Below are 18,568 nucleotides of genomic sequence, written 5' to 3'. Positions count from 1 at the left end.
AAGGTAACAAATGAACATAAGTGGCCGAGTGGAGAGGAAGTAATTTCACTTTCTTTAGTGGGATGGATTTGATACTTGGGAATAACATATCTCCATTTATTTTATTTTTATGCTTGCTATTTTATTTAATTTTTTTTATAATTTCTTACTATTTATTTTACCATTTTGTACCTTTTTATCTAGTCCTCCTTTTTTACGCTTGTTGATTTTATTCTTTCCGGTTTAATTTTTAATGTGTTGTAAATAATTTGTTTATTTATTTATTTATTTCGTTCAACTTACTTTTGGGCATATTCTCCACAAACTCATATGCCATATCAACTTAATTGACCAACACCTCAAACCTTCACATTAATCCGTCTATTCAAACGTATCTTTTTTTGAAATATGAAGAAAAAGATTATCCTGGATGGAATATCCAGTTATAATCCTGAATATTAGGCTCAAGCTGTAAGAGCTTGCAAGCCATGAATATTCGTCTTCTCTTCCCCACACTCCATTATTCAAATCGTTCTCTTAACAAAGTTGGAAGAAAAAGATTACCTGGATGAAATATCCAATCGTAATCTCGAATGCTAGGCCCAAGTTGTAAGAGCTTGTAAGCCATAAGTGTTCGCCTTCCCTCCAAAACATTCGTAAATATTTGAACCATTTCCTTAACAAATTGGAAATAAATAGACTGCCTGGGTAGAATATCCAGACGTAGTCCCGAGTATTAGACCCAAGTTGTAAGAGCTTGCAAGTCACAAGTACTCGTCTTTCAAACTCCAAAATACTTAATTCCTATCTTAACCTCTTTCAATAAGATGGAAATGGAACACGGTGTATATCATGCACTCCTAAGATTAAGATTCGAGGTGGATGCCTCGCCTGTCTTGACTCTCGCTGTCATTGTCAATGCGGTTTCTTCAAACCCTTTCTCAATCAAACCTCAAAACACTTAATTCTTATTAAACATTTAAAAAAAAATGGAAATGGAACGTGGTGGATACCGCGCACTCCTGAGACTAGGATTCGAGATGGATATCTCGCTCATCCAAGCTCTCGCCATTACTCAAAATACATTCAACCAATCAAACTCTTTTTTCGCCGCCATGCGATTAATCAAAAAACCTTTTTCATAAACGAAAGACATATTGTCTTAAGATGATATAAAGCAATGCTTCGGCCATAATTGTTGAGTTGAGATAAGTGACGTTTTTCCGAATGTTTATTTGTAAATCCATTCGATGTGTGGTATACGTCCTCTCCTCATCTGTTTTGGGTAAAACATTGTTTTCGTCGATTAATACAATATAGCTTTCGCTAAAATCGACCAACAAACAAACATTTTCTACCCAGAACTACGTAAGCCTTGAGTTCTCTATTGAGATACGTAAGAGCAGGATTGCGAAATCTTGTCAGGCCCATTAATAAAAAACTTAGGTTTAGTCCTTCGTTAAAAATCCAAAAGTATTCTCCTCTCACCCTTTCTTTCTTTCCCACCTAATAACTCGAGAAACCTAACATTTCTAAGCTAACAATAATGCACACAATTGACCTAATGGTTCCCGTTGAGTACAACGGACGTAAGGGGTGCTAATACCTTCCCCTTGCGTAATCGACTCCCGAACCCTGATTTGGTTGCGACGACCATAGTCATTGTCGTTTTGTTTTGGGTTTTATCGATATTTCCCCTTTCCTTTTTAGTAATAAATAAAGTTCGATGGCGACTCTGTTTAGTCCATCATGCGAGCGCGCGATTACGCTTCGCTTAAGTCGTGTTCTCATTTTTCATTGAGGTGCGACAGATGGCGACTCTGCTGGGGAATATTCTCCCTAAGTGAGTCAAGCCTAGTTAGGTCGTTTGTGTGCCTTTATTTGTTTACTTGTGTGGCTTTTCTTTATTGTTTTTGCTATCTTTATTGTCATATTGATATAAATCTGTTGTATTGGTTCGATTATGCTTTGGTACTTGGATACTCTGATTGCAAACCATGTGGGAAAGACTTTTTACCCGAGTCTCGAGTAAAAGCATAAGATAGGACAAGGTTGAGTAGTGCGGGTCCGCGAGATGAATTTCTCGTTGGGTCGGTGCGAGAACCTTACTTAGAGTATATTCCAGAGAGGATGTTGTCGCTCGGCAAGTAAGTTGCCGTAAGCTTCGATATTTTCTTTAGGATTCATGACTCTGAGAACCATTTGTAGAACCTTAATTCTTTGTCCAACTAGGAAGGATGGTTGCGTAGCATGGGTCTGCGAGTTGAATTTCTCGTTGGATCGATGCGAGAACCTCACTTATAGTAGATTCTTTAGATGGAGTTGATGCCCGGCAAGTAAGTTGCCGCAGGTAGCAAACAGTCCAATGGGTCCATGACTCTAGGAACTTTTTTGAAACCTTAGATCATACCTGGTGAGAACCATGTTCTATACGAAGCAATCAGACTTATCCATGCCTTAATCCTATTGAACTTATACAAAAAATGAATCACATTCATCCACATACATTGCATCAACATCATAAAAAGCAAGCTATTAGTTGTCTCTTATTTGTTTCAGGAATTGAGAACTTGAAAATGACAACTCCAAGGAGACACACTTTCACGCTTAAGTACAAGGAACCTAAGCTTGACAGTCTGAAGGGTTTGATCTCTGATTTGACTCTCAGCAGACGTGATGAGTCCGGAAAAAACTATGGGAAAATTTTGAGTCTTCTGACTAAGAAAGTTGACTATGGAATTATCGGCTCTTTGGCACAATATTATGATTCACCTCTACGTTGTTTCACATTCGTTGATTTCCAACTAGCTCATACTTTGGAAGAAGTTGAGAGAATCGTGGGTCTCAAATTGAAGGATTTCAATCCATTTCCAAAACTCGAAGAAGAAGCAGGCCCAAAGAAGATAGCTTCAGCCCTAAGTATCAATGTCCCGACAGTTCTAAACAATTGGGTTGAAAAAAGGGGTTGTGAAGGTTTTATCGCGATGTTTTTGGAAGATTTAGCTCTGGAGTTCAAGAAAAAGGGAAATTGGAATGCATTCTATGATGTGTTGGCTTTATTGATCCATGGGATTGTGCTCTTCCCAAATGTTGAAAAATTTATGGATCAGGTAGCCATAGAAGCCTTTCTCTCTGGCAATCCCGTACCATTTCTCTTCGCTGACATTTACCATGCCCTTCACGCTCGACATGAAAAGAGGGGTGGAACTTTGTTGTGCTGTGCTCCTTTGCTTTATACTTGGTTCATGCAACACATGCCTGAAGAAGGCCATTTTGTGGCAAAAGAACTTAAGTCTCCTCAAAAATTAGCTTCTCTCACTACAAGTTCCATCAGATGGTATATCCGAGAGTGGGAAACACCAGACATTATAGTCAGTTGTGGGGAATTTCCTAATGTACCGTTGTTGGGTACCAAGGGTTGCATCAATTATAACCCTATGTTATCTCGAATGCAACACGGTTACTCCATGGATGGTCCTCCTGACGCAAAGGACTTACAGCCATTTGTGCTCTTTGACATCCAAGCAAGCAATCCTGATGTAAGAGCAGTACGAAAGGCTTGGTTAAAGGTTGTTAGGAAGGGTAAAGAGTTTGGAAAAAGAAACCTTCTCGCCAGAGAACCTTACACTCGATGGGTAAAAGAAAGAGTTGGGGAAATCCATTTGCCATTTATCTTAAAGGCTTCAGCTTTTCCCAAAGCTCCTGAGCCCAAACCCATACTCCCTGAGGACATGGAGAAACTCACTACTAAGGTTAAGGAGCTCAAATTGGAGAATACTGAATTACAGATTCAGATGAACCGAGTTATCTTGGAAAATCAGAATTTGAAAGAGGAACGTAAGGGGAAAGCCCAAGAACTTGAGGATAGTAACAAAAGAGCCAGGATATTGGAAGACCAGAAGGACGGTCTTGATCATATCCTTATAGGTTCCACATCAGTGATCCGAACCAGGAAGGAAGAGCTCAAGAAAGCTGAATATAGAATCTGTGAGTTAGGGAGAATGTTGGATAAATCTCTTATGGATAAGAAAGAAATTAAGCTCGACTTTGAGGCACAGATCCGTGAACTGAGGGACACTCTGAAGAAATGCAAGGAAAAGTTGTCTCGCGAGATACTCCAAAAGGAAGAAGCTGAAAGAAACTGTCACCATCTCGGGTACCAGTTGGAAGAAGCTAATAGGAAGTTTTCAGTTTTGGAGAGCCAAGAAGGTGATGCAGCCTACTTGCTCCTAAAGAATGATTGTGTGTACTGGAAAAGGTTGTATAGAGAGGCTAGAGCAACCTTAGATGTGGAATGGCAAGTTCCGCAACTTAGCTAGATTTGTTAACCTTAACATGTTGGAACTCCCAGAAAAACTCCAGGAAGCAGATTGGTGTATGTGTCCAGAAAACGCGCCTCCTCAAGTTTTCAATTTCGTCAAGTTTTGCAAGAAAATGATGAAGGAGCTCACCACAGATCTGGCTACGATCATAAGAGCTGAGACAGAGCTTAAGTTTACTTGTACTTGAATTTAAATTGTTGGTGTTTGAATCTTTTTGTATTCGAATCATGTGTACTTTGAAGTTAAATCCTTTTGTATTCGAATTTGATTTTAATTAATGGAAGTTGTCATTTTGGGTCTCAATTATTACGTGTTGTTCTTATTTAATATATTCTAACATTGCTGGAATAAATAATAAAGATAACTAAGAGCTATGCACAAAATTCACACATAACATGCACTCATGTCATTCTTCAAACAAAAAACTCATCTTTGTGTCTTCTTCAGTTCCACACTGAGTCCTTAACACCACTACAACACCAGAGCCAGCGCTCGTCAAAGAATGGCAGATCAAGAACAAGAATTGGAGAGAGTAAGCTCAGAACTCGAAGACCTACGAGGAAACATGGGTCAAGTCATGGAGATACTACAAGTCATTAGGGCCAAGTTGGACACCCAAACGATGGTCGTTTCAGAAATCACCGGTCCTAAGATTGAACCCCAACCTGCAAGGACAGTACCAACCACTTGGCCAGTCTATGGTTTACCTCCCGGTTTCACACCCCCAGTTGAAGGCACCCCTGGTTTTGTACAATCCACTCAGTAGACGGCTCCTCTACCAACTATCAATGAAACTCATCCAGTGGTCCACACGTTCGCACCACCTCTCGTTCATGCACATGTGCAACCTTATTTTGAAGATCAACAACATGCTCCGGATTTTTCGAACGAAGATGATGAAAGTCATGAAGATATAAGAGGGATGAAAGAGAATTTCCAGATTCTTGAGAAAAGGTTAAGGGCTATGGAAGGTGACCAAGTTTTTAGTGTTGCTGCTAAAGAGATGTGCTTAGTGTCAGGTCTTGTGATTCCTGCAAAATTCAAGACCCCAGATTTTGATAGGTATGAGGGCCACTCATGTCCTAAAAGTCACCTTATTATGTACTATCAAAAAATGGCTGCGCACGTAGACGACGATAAACTTATGATACATTGCTTCCAAGACAGCTTGAGGGGTGCTCCCTCTAAGTGGTACTTAAGCCTTGATCAAAGTAGAATTCGTTGTTTCCAAGACTTATCTGACACTTTCATCCAACATTATAAGTATAACATGGATATGGCCCCAGATAGGAGGCAACTGCTCAGCATGTCCCAGAAAGATAACAAGTCTTTTAAGGAGTATGCACAACGATGGAGGGAAGTGGCCTCGCAAGTCGAACCACCCCTTGTTGAGAAGGAGTTAGCAGATTGGTTCATGGATACAGTAAAACCTATGTTCTATGAAAGGATGGTGAGTAGTGTATCGGCAAGCTTCTCTGACTTGGTTGTCATGGGTATAAAGGTCGAGCTTGGATTAAAGAATGGAAAAATGATAACCACCTCTGAAACATCTGGTAATAATGTCAAAAAGTTTCCCGGAAATTTTCAAAGAAAGAAAGAGGGTGAAACAAATGCAGTGTCAACCAGTCAAAGGAGGAGTCTTTCATGGAAGAAGCAACATCAATTTGCTCAGCAACAACCAACTTATCCAGTGCAGTGTGTTCAACAACCATATGTGGCAGCAGTCACACCAAATTTCAACCAGTCACAAGCTCCTGCCTATCAACCTATTCAACAAGCACCAGTATACCAGCAAGCACCCACGCCACCTGCTTATCAACAGCCAAGGGCACAGGCTCCCCGTCCACAAAATCCTCCAAATCAAAATAGGGTATAAAGAGGTAGACTTCTGTTCGCTTCAATCCCTATGACGTACACTGAGTTGTACCCATCGTTACTGCGAAAAGGGTTGGTGACTCCCAGACCTTTGGGTCCTCCACCAAATCCCTTACCTCCATGGTACAATCAAGATGCCCATTGTCCTTTCCATGAGGGTGCCCCTGGGCATGATCTAGAAGGATGTTATGCTTTGAAGCATATTGTGCGAGAGCTGGTTGAGAAGAAGATTCTTTCATTTCGAGATGTCGGACCCAACGTAAAAAGTAACCCTCTGCGGGCGCATGGTGATGTTAATGCCATCGAGGATGCTTCTGATGTTTGTATAATTAAAAATGTTGAAGATGTTAAAACTCTGTTGCTAGCACTTCATGCAAGATTGATGGGAGCTAGTTTGATTGATACATGCCACGACAACTGTGAAGAATGTGTCGTTCATCCAAGGGGATGTAAAGTGGTACGAACTGATATTCAAAATTTGATGGATCAAGGTGTTTTGCAAGTTTGTAGTCCTATAACAAACGAGGAAGTTTCAGTCATTGAACCCTTTTTCAATCTACCAGAACCTGTTGAGATAACTTATCACAGAAAAGATGTTGTTCATCCATCAGCCGTGGTAGTTTGTATGCCTATCCCCTTTCCTTTTGAAAGCACCAAAGCGGTACCCCTGGAAATATGACATAACTATGGTAGATGGAGTGGTAGATGAAAAACCCAAAGATGTTGAAGGTGAGAAAGGATTGGAGAATGTTGACACCAATATCACTAACATCGCAGGGACGAGCAGGATGACCCGCAGCGGTCGGATTTATACTCCCAATGTTAATATAATCCCTCAAGAACCAACAAGGGAAGCTGCAACTGCAAATCCAGCCCCAGAGTATGGAGGGGCACAACCGGCAGTGCAAGCAGATGAAGCGAGTGAATTTCTAAGAATAATAAAGAAAAGCGACTACAAGATAGTTAATCAGTTACATCAGACACCTTCAAAAATATCTATCTTGTCTTTGCTTCTAAATTCCGAAGCTCATAGGGAGGCCCTACTGAAAGTGCTTGCTCAAACTCATGTTACCCAAGATATAACGATTGGCCAATTCGATGGGGTGGTCGCTAATATCACAGCCTACAACACTCTAAGTTTCAACAATGAAGAGCTACCCAAAGAAGGGAAGAATCACAACCGCGCCTTACATGTATCCATAAAGTGCCAAGAAGATGCTCTGGCTAGGGTTTTAGTTGACACTGGATCCTCCCTCAATGTTCTACCAAAGAGGGCACTCGCTAAATTATCTTACCAAGGTTCGGAATTGAAACCTATTGCACTTGTGGTAAAAGCATTTGATGGTTCTCGGAGGACAGTAGTTGGGGAGGTAGAGCTACCAATCCAAATCGGACCGCATGTATTCCCCATCAATTTCCAAGTCATGGACATAAATCCCGCATATAGTTGCCTTTTGGGACGCCCATGGATACATGCTGCTGGGGCAATGACTTCTACTTTGCATCAGAAAATGAAGTTTGTTGTCGATGACAAACTCGTCATTGTCTCGGGTGAAGAAGATTTTATCATTAGTCAACTCTCCTCTTTCCGTTATATCGAGTCTGATGAGGATGCCTTAGAGACCTCTTTCCAAGCACTTGAAATATCCAATGCCACACTTGCTGAGGTGAAGGATCCTATTGAGAAAACTAGTTTGTCGTTCGCCTCTTTGAATAGCGCAAGGTCAGCAGTTGAAAGTGGAGGCCCTGCAGGTTGGGGGCAAGTCATCAATGTCAGCGAGAAAAATGATCGTTTTGGTTTGGGGTACAAGCCTTCTGCTAAGGGAGGAGCCCTGGTCCCTGCAAAGGACCGTGTGCGGAGCATACAAGAAGTTTTCCTAAGCACAGGATTTATCCATGGGGATCAAGTTGGTGCAGTTGAAGATGACACTGAAGATAGAGAAGCATCAAATCTGATATACCGGTGTGAAGCAGCCTTAATGAATTGGGAAGCAGTTGAGATTCCAGAAGTTTTTCCTGTGTCAAAGTAATTGTGTTTTCCTTTGTTTTTTGAAAATCCTTAGCTCTGCCCAAGGCTAATGGATCATTTGTAGGACCCCTTTAAATTTCAAAATCATTATGACAAATAAAGAGCATTTTGTTCAAATTCTTATCGTTCATTCATTTGTTTTTCTTTCCTTAAAATGGCAATCCTTTCAAAAACTACAAAAATATTTTTAATTCTTTTGCATTTTATTTCCATTTTTTCTAAAAAAACCATCATTAAAAAACATGCAGAATAATCAATAAACCAGTTGAATTCGGTGACCCCACTACTTCCTATAACTTTGAACTCCCCATCTACCAAGCGGAAGAGGATAGTGAGGAAGATTGTGATTTCCCTGAAGAATTGGAAAGGCTGCTCGAGCACGAGTCAAAGGCCCTTCAGCCGCATCAAGAACCAGTGGAAACAATCAACCTTGGCACTGAGGAAGACAAGAAAAAGGTCAAAGTTGGGACTACACTTAGGGCAAGCATCAAAGAAAGATTGATCGAGTTGCTACAAGAATATGTAGATGTATTTGCTTGGTCATATCAGGATATGCCAGGTTTAGATACTGATATTGTTGTCCACAAGCTATCACTACAGCCAGATCACCCGCCAGTAAAGCAGAAGCTCCGAAGAGCAAGACCCGACATGGCTCTCAAGATTTGTGACGAGGTGAAACGTCAATTTGATGCCGGTTTTCTAGCAGTTGCAAAGTACCCTCAATGGGTAGCTAATATTGTACCAGTACCCAAAAAGGATTGCAAGGTCAGGATGTGTGTTGATTACAGGGATCTAAACAAAGCTAGTCCAAAGGACGATTTCCCCCTGCCACATATTGACACTCTGGTAGACAACACTGCTAAGTTCGCGGTCTTCTCCTTTATGGACGGATTCTCGGGTTATAATCAAATTAAGATAGATCCAGAAGACATGGAAAAGACCACATTCATCACCCCTTGGGGAACATTTTGCTACAAGGTAATGCCATTCGGTCTCAAAAATGCTGGGGCAACTTACCAAAGAGCAATGGTCACTGTTTTCCATGATATGATGCATAAGGAAATTGAGGTTTATGTAGATGATATGATTGCAAAATCCCAAAGTGAAGAGGATCGTATAGATCACTTGCAAAAGCTATTTGAGCGTCTTCGGAAATTTCAACTACGGTTGAATCCTGCTAAATGCACCTTCGGTGTCCGATCTGGAAAGTTGCTTGGTTTCATTGTTAGTCAACGAGGAATTGAGGTAGATCCAGACAAGGTTAGGGTAATACAAGAAATGCATGCTCCACGTACAGAGAAAGAAGTTAGAGGATTCCTGGGACGTTTTAACTATATCTCTAGGTTTATATCTCATATGACTGCTACGTGCGAACCTATATTCAAGTTGCTGAGAAAAGATCAAGCAGTTGAATGGAACTCCGACTGCCAAATGGCTTTTGAGAAGATCGGACAATACCTGCAAAAGCCCCCTATTCTAATTCCACCTGTTCAGGGGAAACCACTCTTTATGTACTTAACTGTGCTTGAAAAGTCAATGGGATGTGTGCTGGGACAACATGACGAAACCGACCGAAAAGAGCATGCTATCTACTATCTGAGTAACAGATTTACCGATTGTGAAACCCGATATTCACTCTTGGAGAAAACTTGTTGTGCTTTAGCATGGGCCACTCATCGTCTAAGACAATACATGATTTGCCACACTACTTTGTTGATCTCAAAAATGGATCCAATAAAGTATATCTTTGAAAAGTCTGCTTTGACTGGAAGACTCGCCCGTTGGCAGATGTTACTATCTGAGTATGACATCCAATATGTATCTCATAAAGCCATCAAAGGAAGCGTATTATCTGATTACCTGGCAAACCAACCCGTTGAAGACTACCAGCCGTTGAAATTTGACTTCCCAGATGAAGACATTATGGTAGTAAAAGATTGTGAAATCCCAGGACTTGATGAAGGACCTGAACCCGGATCTCGGTGGAAGCTCATGTTCGATGGTTCCTCCAATTACATGGGGCATGGCGTAGGAGCTGTTCTATTAAATCCGAATGGTGGATACACTCCTTTCACAGCAAGGTTGTGTTTTGATTGCACAAATAATATAGCAGAATATGAGGCGTGCATCCTAGGCATCGAAGCAGCAATTGACCTCCGAATCAAAATCCTCGAAGTATGTGGAGACTCAGCCTTGGTGATATACCAAGTCAAAGGCGAATGGGAAACCCGTGATACCAAGTTGATCCCATATCATGCCTATGTCATGGAACTAATAAAATACTTTGAAGAAATCACTTTCCGTCATATCCCGAGAACTGAGAATCAAATTACTGATGCTTTGGCTATGTTGGCTTCAATGTACCAAGTTAGATTCCATAATGAAGACCCTCTCATTCAGATCGAGCGGAAAGTTGAGCCTGCCTACTGCCAGTCGGTTGAAGAGGAAGCCGATGGTAAACCTTGTTTTTACGACATCAAGTGCTTTTTGCAAAATCAAGAATATCCAACAGATGCAACATGTAACACCCCGATAAAAATAAGATAATTATTTAATTTAAGTTAATATTATATTTATTAATTTAATTAAATAATTGGAATTATTGGATTATTATTATTATTGTTATTGGAATAATAATTATTGGAAAATATATATAAGTTGGAAATAAGAAAAAGAGTCCCATTTGGTAAAGAAAGGGTTTCACGTGAAAAGCAGAGAAGCGGCTGAAAAGAGGAAAAGGGCTAAGAGGCAGAGCAAGAGGAAGAAGGTTGGAGAAGAGAAGAGCTTGAGGCTAAAGGATTGCCGGATTAACTCAGGTAAGGGGGGTTTATCGTCGTTTAATGGGTATTATGGGTTAACATGTAATGGGTAGTGATAAGCCGTTGAATTGACCCTAATTGGGATGTTGAATGCTGAAAAATGGTGTTGGATAAGTTGTGTTAAAGCTGTAATTGACTCTGTAATTGGATGAATCTTGATTTCCCGAAAGTGTAGCTTTTTACGGAATTGAAATCGGAGGTCCGGAAGTCCTCCAACGGCGGAAAATGCGGAGAATTCTGCATTCTGCTTCGTGTTAGCGCAGGAACAGCTTTCTGTCTTGCGTTAACCGGTTAACCCAGGGTGTTAACCGGTTAACACTGTTAGGAATTGTGAGGTATTGCTGTTTTGCTTGCGTTAACCGGTTAACCCAGGGCGTTAACCGGTTAACACTGTTGTGAGTTGTGAAAATATTGTTGTTCTGTCTGCGTTAACCGGTTAACCCAGGGCGTTAACCGGTTAACACTGTTGAGTTTTGCCAGAAAGCGTGTTCTATGTTGCGTTAACCGTTTAACCCAGGGTGTTAACCGGTTAACACTGTTGGAAAAGTGAAAAATTAATATTTGAATAATGTGTGCATAATTGGTGTTTGGCCTATATTGGCGTATGATGTAATAGGGATTAATTCCCGCTGTTTTGAGCAGTATAGGTATTAGTGGAGTGTGTTAATACTGTGATTAATTATTTGACATGATATGATATTTTGATACATGTGTTGATGAATGTATGATGGTATGCATAATGCTGCGAATGTATATGTTATGTATGCAATTATGAATGAACTGTTTATGGCTTAGAGTGTGAGCATATGTCCATTGTGGATTATTGTTGATGATTTTGCATTGCTAGGTGATTTAGCATGCATATTGTGGACTTTATGGTGGTAGCTAATTCCCATAGTGAGGAATTAGTGAGTTAGTCATTATGGACTGTTGTTGATGTTTGCATGCTAGGTGAATTAGCGTGCATAGCATGGCCCTTGGGGTGGTAGCTAATTCCCGTGGTGAGGAATTAGTGAGTGAGTCACTAGGTCTCAAATGAGTGGGACTAGTGGGCTTGGTAGCCGTATCTGGATTTGATCGGTGAGGTGAACTATATGTTCACGAATAGTCGGTACCGCATGCATGGAGTCTCATTGCATAATGTATGTATTGTGTATAATATGAATGGATGTGTTCCAATATTATACGTGTGTTTTGATGTTTATGTTGAGCATGATTATGATGTTTGAGTGGAGGTTGCCGTTACCGAATGTGTGATATGATTAGGGTGATTAATGTGTTATTTACTTAGCATTACATGATATTTTATAATGCTTATTATATCGATTGAGGAACTCACCCTTACAACTATGTTTTCAGGTAACGAGCAGTGATTGAGTAGAAGCTAGTGCTTGGAGTCTAGTGTAGTCTCCTTAGTGGGTCATGCTCTGATAGATGTAACATCGGGACGGGATGTTTTACCTTGCTGAATAATTTTACATGTAATGTGTTACATGTTTTGCATGATTGATTTGATTTCTATCCGCTGCGAATTATGCAAATGTTATTTTGGTTAAATAAAGAGCATGACAGTTATTATGGTGTGAAGTGATTGTGTGACACCCTTAATTGCATATCTACTCTGATATATGTTTGTTCTTTTAATTAAATTTTGGGGTATTTTAGAAGGGTGTTACATTAGTGGTATCAGAGCATAGTCGGTCGAGTCGAGTCGTAATTATTCTGTTTCCCTGTACGGGATAGGTGTTGTGTAACCCTATCAGTACTTATTGTTTTATCTTGTTGGATTAACTCAGAATAGAGATGTCTGGAAGAGGTAGAGATGATGCTGCGATTGCTGAGGCTCTGGGTATGCTAGCTGGAGTACTTGGAGGAAATCCGAATGTTGTTGGAATGGGAGCTGCTCGTCAAACTGAGTGAGTTCCAGAAGAACAATCCTCCAATGTTTAAGGGAGCATACGATCCAGATGGTGCTCAGAAGTGGTTGAAGGAGATCGAGAGAATCTTCCGAGTGACTGAGTGTGCCGATAACCAGAAGGTCACGTTCGGTACGCATATGTTGTCAGAGGAAGCAGATGATTGGTGGGTTGCTACCCGCACTGAGTTGGAATCTGCTGGGAATGTTGAGATCACTTGGGCTGTGTTCAGAGAGAGATTCCTGAGGAAGTACTTTCCAGAGGATGTCAGAGGAAAGAAAGAGATAGAGTTCTTAGAATTGAAGCAGGGCAATCGGTCTGTTACTGAGTATGCTGCTAAGTTCACAGAGCTGTCGAAGTATTACACTCCCTATGATGAGGCTACTGGGGAATTTTCGAAATGTGTGAAGTTTGAGAACGGGTTACGTCCCGAGATCAAGCAGGCTATTGGGTATCAGCGGATCAGAGTGTTTTCTGATTTGGTTGACTGTTGCAGGATTTTTGAACAGGATACCAAAGCCAGAGCGGAGAGCTATCAGCAGAGGGTTGATAGGAAAGGCAAGAATCAGAATGATCGTGGGAAACCGTATGCAGCTGGCAAAGGTTTTCAGAGGCAGAGTGGGATGAAGAGGCCTAGTGGGGGAGACTCCAGTGCCTCTGCTAAGTGTTTCAGATGTGGTCAGGCTGGACATCGTATCCATGAGTGTACCAGTAATGAGAAGAAATGTTTCAAGTGTGGAAAAGGTGGTCACTTGGCTGCAGAGTGCCGGTTGAAGACTGTGACTTGTTTCAACTGTGGAGAGGTGGGTCATATTAGCCCACAGTGTCCTAAGCCGAAGAAGGAGAATCAGTCGGGAGGCAAGGTCTTTGCTTTATCGGGCTTTGAGACTTTTGCAGATGATCGTTTGATCCGAGGTACGTGTTATATTAATGGCTTTCCTCTTGTAGCTATTATTGACACAGGTGCGACTCATTCCTTTATATCTTTGGATTGTGCTGTGAAACTTAAGTTAGAGATATCTGAGATGCATGGAAGTATGGTGATTGATACTCCTGCGAAGGGTTCAGTGACTACTACTTCAGTTTGTTTAAATTGTCCTTTGAGTATTTTTGGTAGAGACTTTGGGATGGACCTCGTGTGTCTTCCACTAGCGCAGATTGATGTTATCTTGGGTATGAACTGGTTGGTGTTTAACCGAGTTTATATCAACTGTTTTGATAAGACTGTGATCTTTCCTGAGGTTGAGGAAGGAAAGAGTTTGTTTCTATCAGCAAGGCAGGTGAATGAGGCAGTAGCAGATGGGGCAGAGTTGTTTATGCTGTTAGCGACTTTGGAGGCTAAAGATAAACTGGTGATTTGCGATCTAGCCGTGGTGTGTGATTTTCCTGATGTGTTTCCTGAAGAAGTGAATGAATTACTGCCAGAGCGTGAAGTTGAGTTCTCGATTGATTTGGTACCTGGTACTAGGCCGATATCGATGGCTCCGTACCGTATGTCTGCCGTTGAGTTAACTGAATTGAAGAGTCAGTTGGAAGATCTGTTGGATAAGAAATTTATTCGTCCGAGTGTGTCACCGTGGGGTGCACCAGTGTTATTGGTTAAGAAGAAAGAAGGTACTATGAGGTTGTGTGTGGACTACAGGCAACTGAATAAAGTGACGATCAAGAATCGGTATCCTTTGCCGAGGATTGATGATTTAATGGATCAGTTGGTTGGTGCGAGTGTGTTCAGTAAAATAGATTTGAGATCTGGGTATCATCAGATACGTGTGAAAACTGAGGATATTCAGAAGACTGCTTTCAGAACAAGGTATGGACATTATGAGTATTCTGTAATGCCTTTTGGTGTGACTAATGCGCCTGGAGTATTTATGGAGTATATGAATAGGATTTTCCATCCGTATCTAGACAAGTTTGTTGTGGTGTTTATTGACGATATCTTGGTGTATTCGAAATCTGAAGAAGAGCATGCTGAGCATTTGAGAGTGGTTTTAGGAGTTCTACAAGAAAAGAAGTTATTTGCTAAACTGTCCAAGTGTGAATTTTGGTTAGAAGAGGTTAGTTTTCTTGGTCATGTGATTTCAAGAGGTGGTGTTGCTGTTGATCCTTCTAAGATAGAAGCGGTATCTAGGTGGGAAGCTCCGAAGTCAGTTTCTGAGATAAGGAGTTTTCTTGGTTTGGCTGGTTATTATAGGAAATTCATTGAGGGATTTTCTAAGTTGGCGTTACCGTTGACGATGTTGACTAGAAAGGGGCAAGCGTTTGTTTGGGACTCAAAATGTGAAGAAGGTTTCCAAGAGTTAAAGAGAAGGTTAACTACTGCTCCTATTCTGATATTACCAAGTCCGTCGGAACCATTTGAGGTTTACTGTGATGCTTCATTGTTGGGTTTGGGTGGTGTTTTGATGCAGAATAAGCAGGTTGTAGCTTATGCTTCGAGACAACTGAAGGTTCATGAGAGGAACTATCCGACACACGATTTAGAGTTGGCAGCTGTGGTATTTGTTCTGAAGTTATGGAGGCATTACTTGTACGGGTCAAGATTTGAGGTTTTCAGTGACCATAAAAGTTTAAAGTATTTGTTTGATCAGAAAGAGCTGAATATGAGACAGAGGAGATGGTTAGAGTTTCTGAAGGATTATGACTTTGGTTTGAATTACCATCCGGGTAAAGCAAACGTAGTGGCTGATGCATTGAGTCGGAAATCATTGCATATGTCTATGTTAATGGTTAAGGAATTGGATTTAATTGAGCAGTTTAGAGACTTGAGTTTGGTGTGTGAGAGTACTCACAATAGTGTTAAATTGGGAATGTTGAAGTTAACGAGTAGTATTCTGGATGAGATCAGAGAGGGTCAGAAATCCGATGTGCTTTTGGTTGATAAGTTGACTCTAGTGAATCAAGGTCAAGGTGGTGAATTCAGAGTTGATGAGAATGGTGTTTTGAAATTTGGTAATCGGGTGTGTATTCCAGATGTTACCGAGCTTAAGAAGAGTATTCTGGAGGAAGGACATCGTAGTGGCCTGAGTATTCATCCCGGGGCTACGAAGATGTATCATGATTTGAAAAGGTTATTTTGGTGGTCGGGAATGAAAAGAGAAATTGCGAGTTTTGTTTATTCTTGTTTGACTTGTCAGAAGTCAAAGATTGAGCATCAGAAGCCGTCTGGGCTAATGCAACCGTTGGCTATTCCAGAGTGGAAGTGGGATAGTATCAGTATGGATTTTGTTTCTGGTTTACCGAGGACAAATAAGAATTTTGAAGCTATTTGGGTGATTGTTGACAGATTGACAAAATCGGCTCATTTCATTCCGATCAGAATGGATTATCCGTTAGAGAGATTAGCTGAGTTGTATATTGAGAAAATTGTAAGTTTGCATGGTATTCCGTCGAGTATTGTTTCGGACAGAGATCCTAGATTTACATCGAAGTTCTGGGAAGGTTTGCAGAGGGCTTTGGGAACTAAGCTGAGATTGAGTTTTGCATATCATCCGCAGACTGATGGTCAGACTGAGAGGACGATTCAGTCACTAGAGGATCTTTTGAGGGCTTGTGTTTTGGAAAAGGGAGGTGCTTGGGATTGTTACTTACCTTTGATTGAGTTTACCTACAACAATAGTTTTCATTCGAGCATTGGTATGGCACCGTTTGAAGCTTTGTATGGTAGGAGATGTCGGACACCTTTATGTTGGTATGAGTCCGGTGAGAGTGTTGTGGTTGGACCGGAGATTGTTCAACAAACTACGGAAAAGATTAAGATGATTCAGGAGAAGATGAGGATTGCTCAGAGTCGTCAGAAGAGTTATCACGACAAGAGGAGGAAGTCACTTGAGTTTCAAGAGGGAGATCATGTGTTTCTTCGTGTTACTCCGATAACTGGGGTTGGTCGAGCTTTGAAGTCGAAGAAGTTGACACCTCGATTTATTGGTCCTTATCAGATTTTGGAAAGGATAGGGGAGGTAGCCTATCGTATCGCTTTACCGCCGTCACTTGCGAATTTGCATGAGGTTTTTCATGTGTCTCAGTTGAGGAGGTACATTCCTGATCCGTCGCATGTGGTCCAAGTAGATGATGTACAGGTGAGAGATAACCTGACTGTTGAAACATCACCTATGAGGATCGAGGATCGAGAGTTGAAGCAGTTGCGGGGTAAAGAGATTGCTTTGGTAAAGGTAGCTTGGGGAGGACCAGCAGGTGGCAATGTGACTTGGGAACTTGAGAGTCAGATGAAGGAGTCTTATCCTGAGTTATTCGCTTGAGGTATGTTTTCGAGGACGAAAACTCTTTTAGTGGGGGAGAGTTGTAACACCCCGATAAAAATAAGATAATTATTTAATTTAAGTTAATATTATATTTATTAATTTAATTAAATAATTGGAATTATTGGATTATTATTATTATTGTTATTGGAATAATAATTATTGGAAAATATATATAAGTTGGAAATAAGAAAAAGAGTCCCATTTGGTAAAGAAAGGGTTTCACGTGAAAAGCAGAGAAGCGGCTGAAAAGAGGAAAAGGGCTAAGAGGCAGAGCAAGAGGAAGAAGGTTGGAGAAGAGAAGAGCTTGAGGCTAAAGGATTGCCGGATTAACTCAGGTAAGGGGGGTTTATCGTCGTTTAATGGGTATTATGGGTTAACATGTAATGGGTAGTGATAAGCCGTTGAATTGACCCTAATTGGGATGTTGAATGCTGAAAAATGGTGTTGGATAAGTTGTGTTAAAGCTGTAATTGACTCTGTAATTGGATGAGTCTTGATTTCCCGAAAGTGTAGCTTTTTACGGAATTGAAATCGGAGGTCCGGAAGTCCTCCAACGGCGGAAAATGCGGAGAATTCTGCATTCTGCTTCGTGCTAGCGCAGGAACAGCTTTCTGTCTTGCGTTAACCGGTTAACCCAGGGTGTTAACCGGTTAACACTGTTAGGAATTGTGAGGTATTGCTGTTTTGCTTGCGTTAACCGGTTAACCCAGGGCGTTAACCGGTTAACACTGTTGTGAGTTGTGAAAATATTGTTGTTCTGTCTGCGTTAACCGGTTAACCCAGGGCGTTAACCGGTTAACACTGTTGAGTTTTGCCAGAAAGCGTGTTCTGTGTTGCGTTAACCGGTTAACCCAGGGTGTTAACCGGTTAACACTGTTGGAAAAGTGAAAAATTAATATTTGAATAATGTGTGCATAATTGGTGTTTGGCCTATATTGGCGTATGATGTAATAGGGATTAATTCCCGCTGTTTTGAGCAGTATAGGTATTAGTGGAGTGTGCTAATACTGTGATTAATTATTTGACATGATATGATGTTTTGATACATGTGTTGATGAATGTATGATGGTATGCATAATGATGCGAATGTATATGTTATGTATGCAATTATGAATGAACTGTTTATGGCTTAGAGTGTGAGCATATGTCCATTGTGGATTATTGTTGATGATTTTGCATTGCTAGGTGATTTAGCATGCATATTGTGGCCTTTATGGTGGTAGCTAATTCCCATGGTGAGGAATTAGTGAGTTAGTCATTATGGACTGTTGTTGATGTTTGCATGCTAGGTGATTAGCGTGCATAGCATGGCCCTTGGGGTGGTAGCTAATTCCCGTGGTGAGGAATTAGTGAGTGAGTCACTAGG

The sequence above is a fragment of the Lathyrus oleraceus genome, chromosome 5 (genome assembly GCF_024323335.1).
Source record: "Lathyrus oleraceus cultivar Zhongwan6 chromosome 5, CAAS_Psat_ZW6_1.0, whole genome shotgun sequence".
Taxonomy (NCBI): domain Eukaryota; kingdom Viridiplantae; phylum Streptophyta; class Magnoliopsida; order Fabales; family Fabaceae; genus Lathyrus; species Lathyrus oleraceus.
This window is presented reverse-complemented; position numbering follows the sequence as displayed.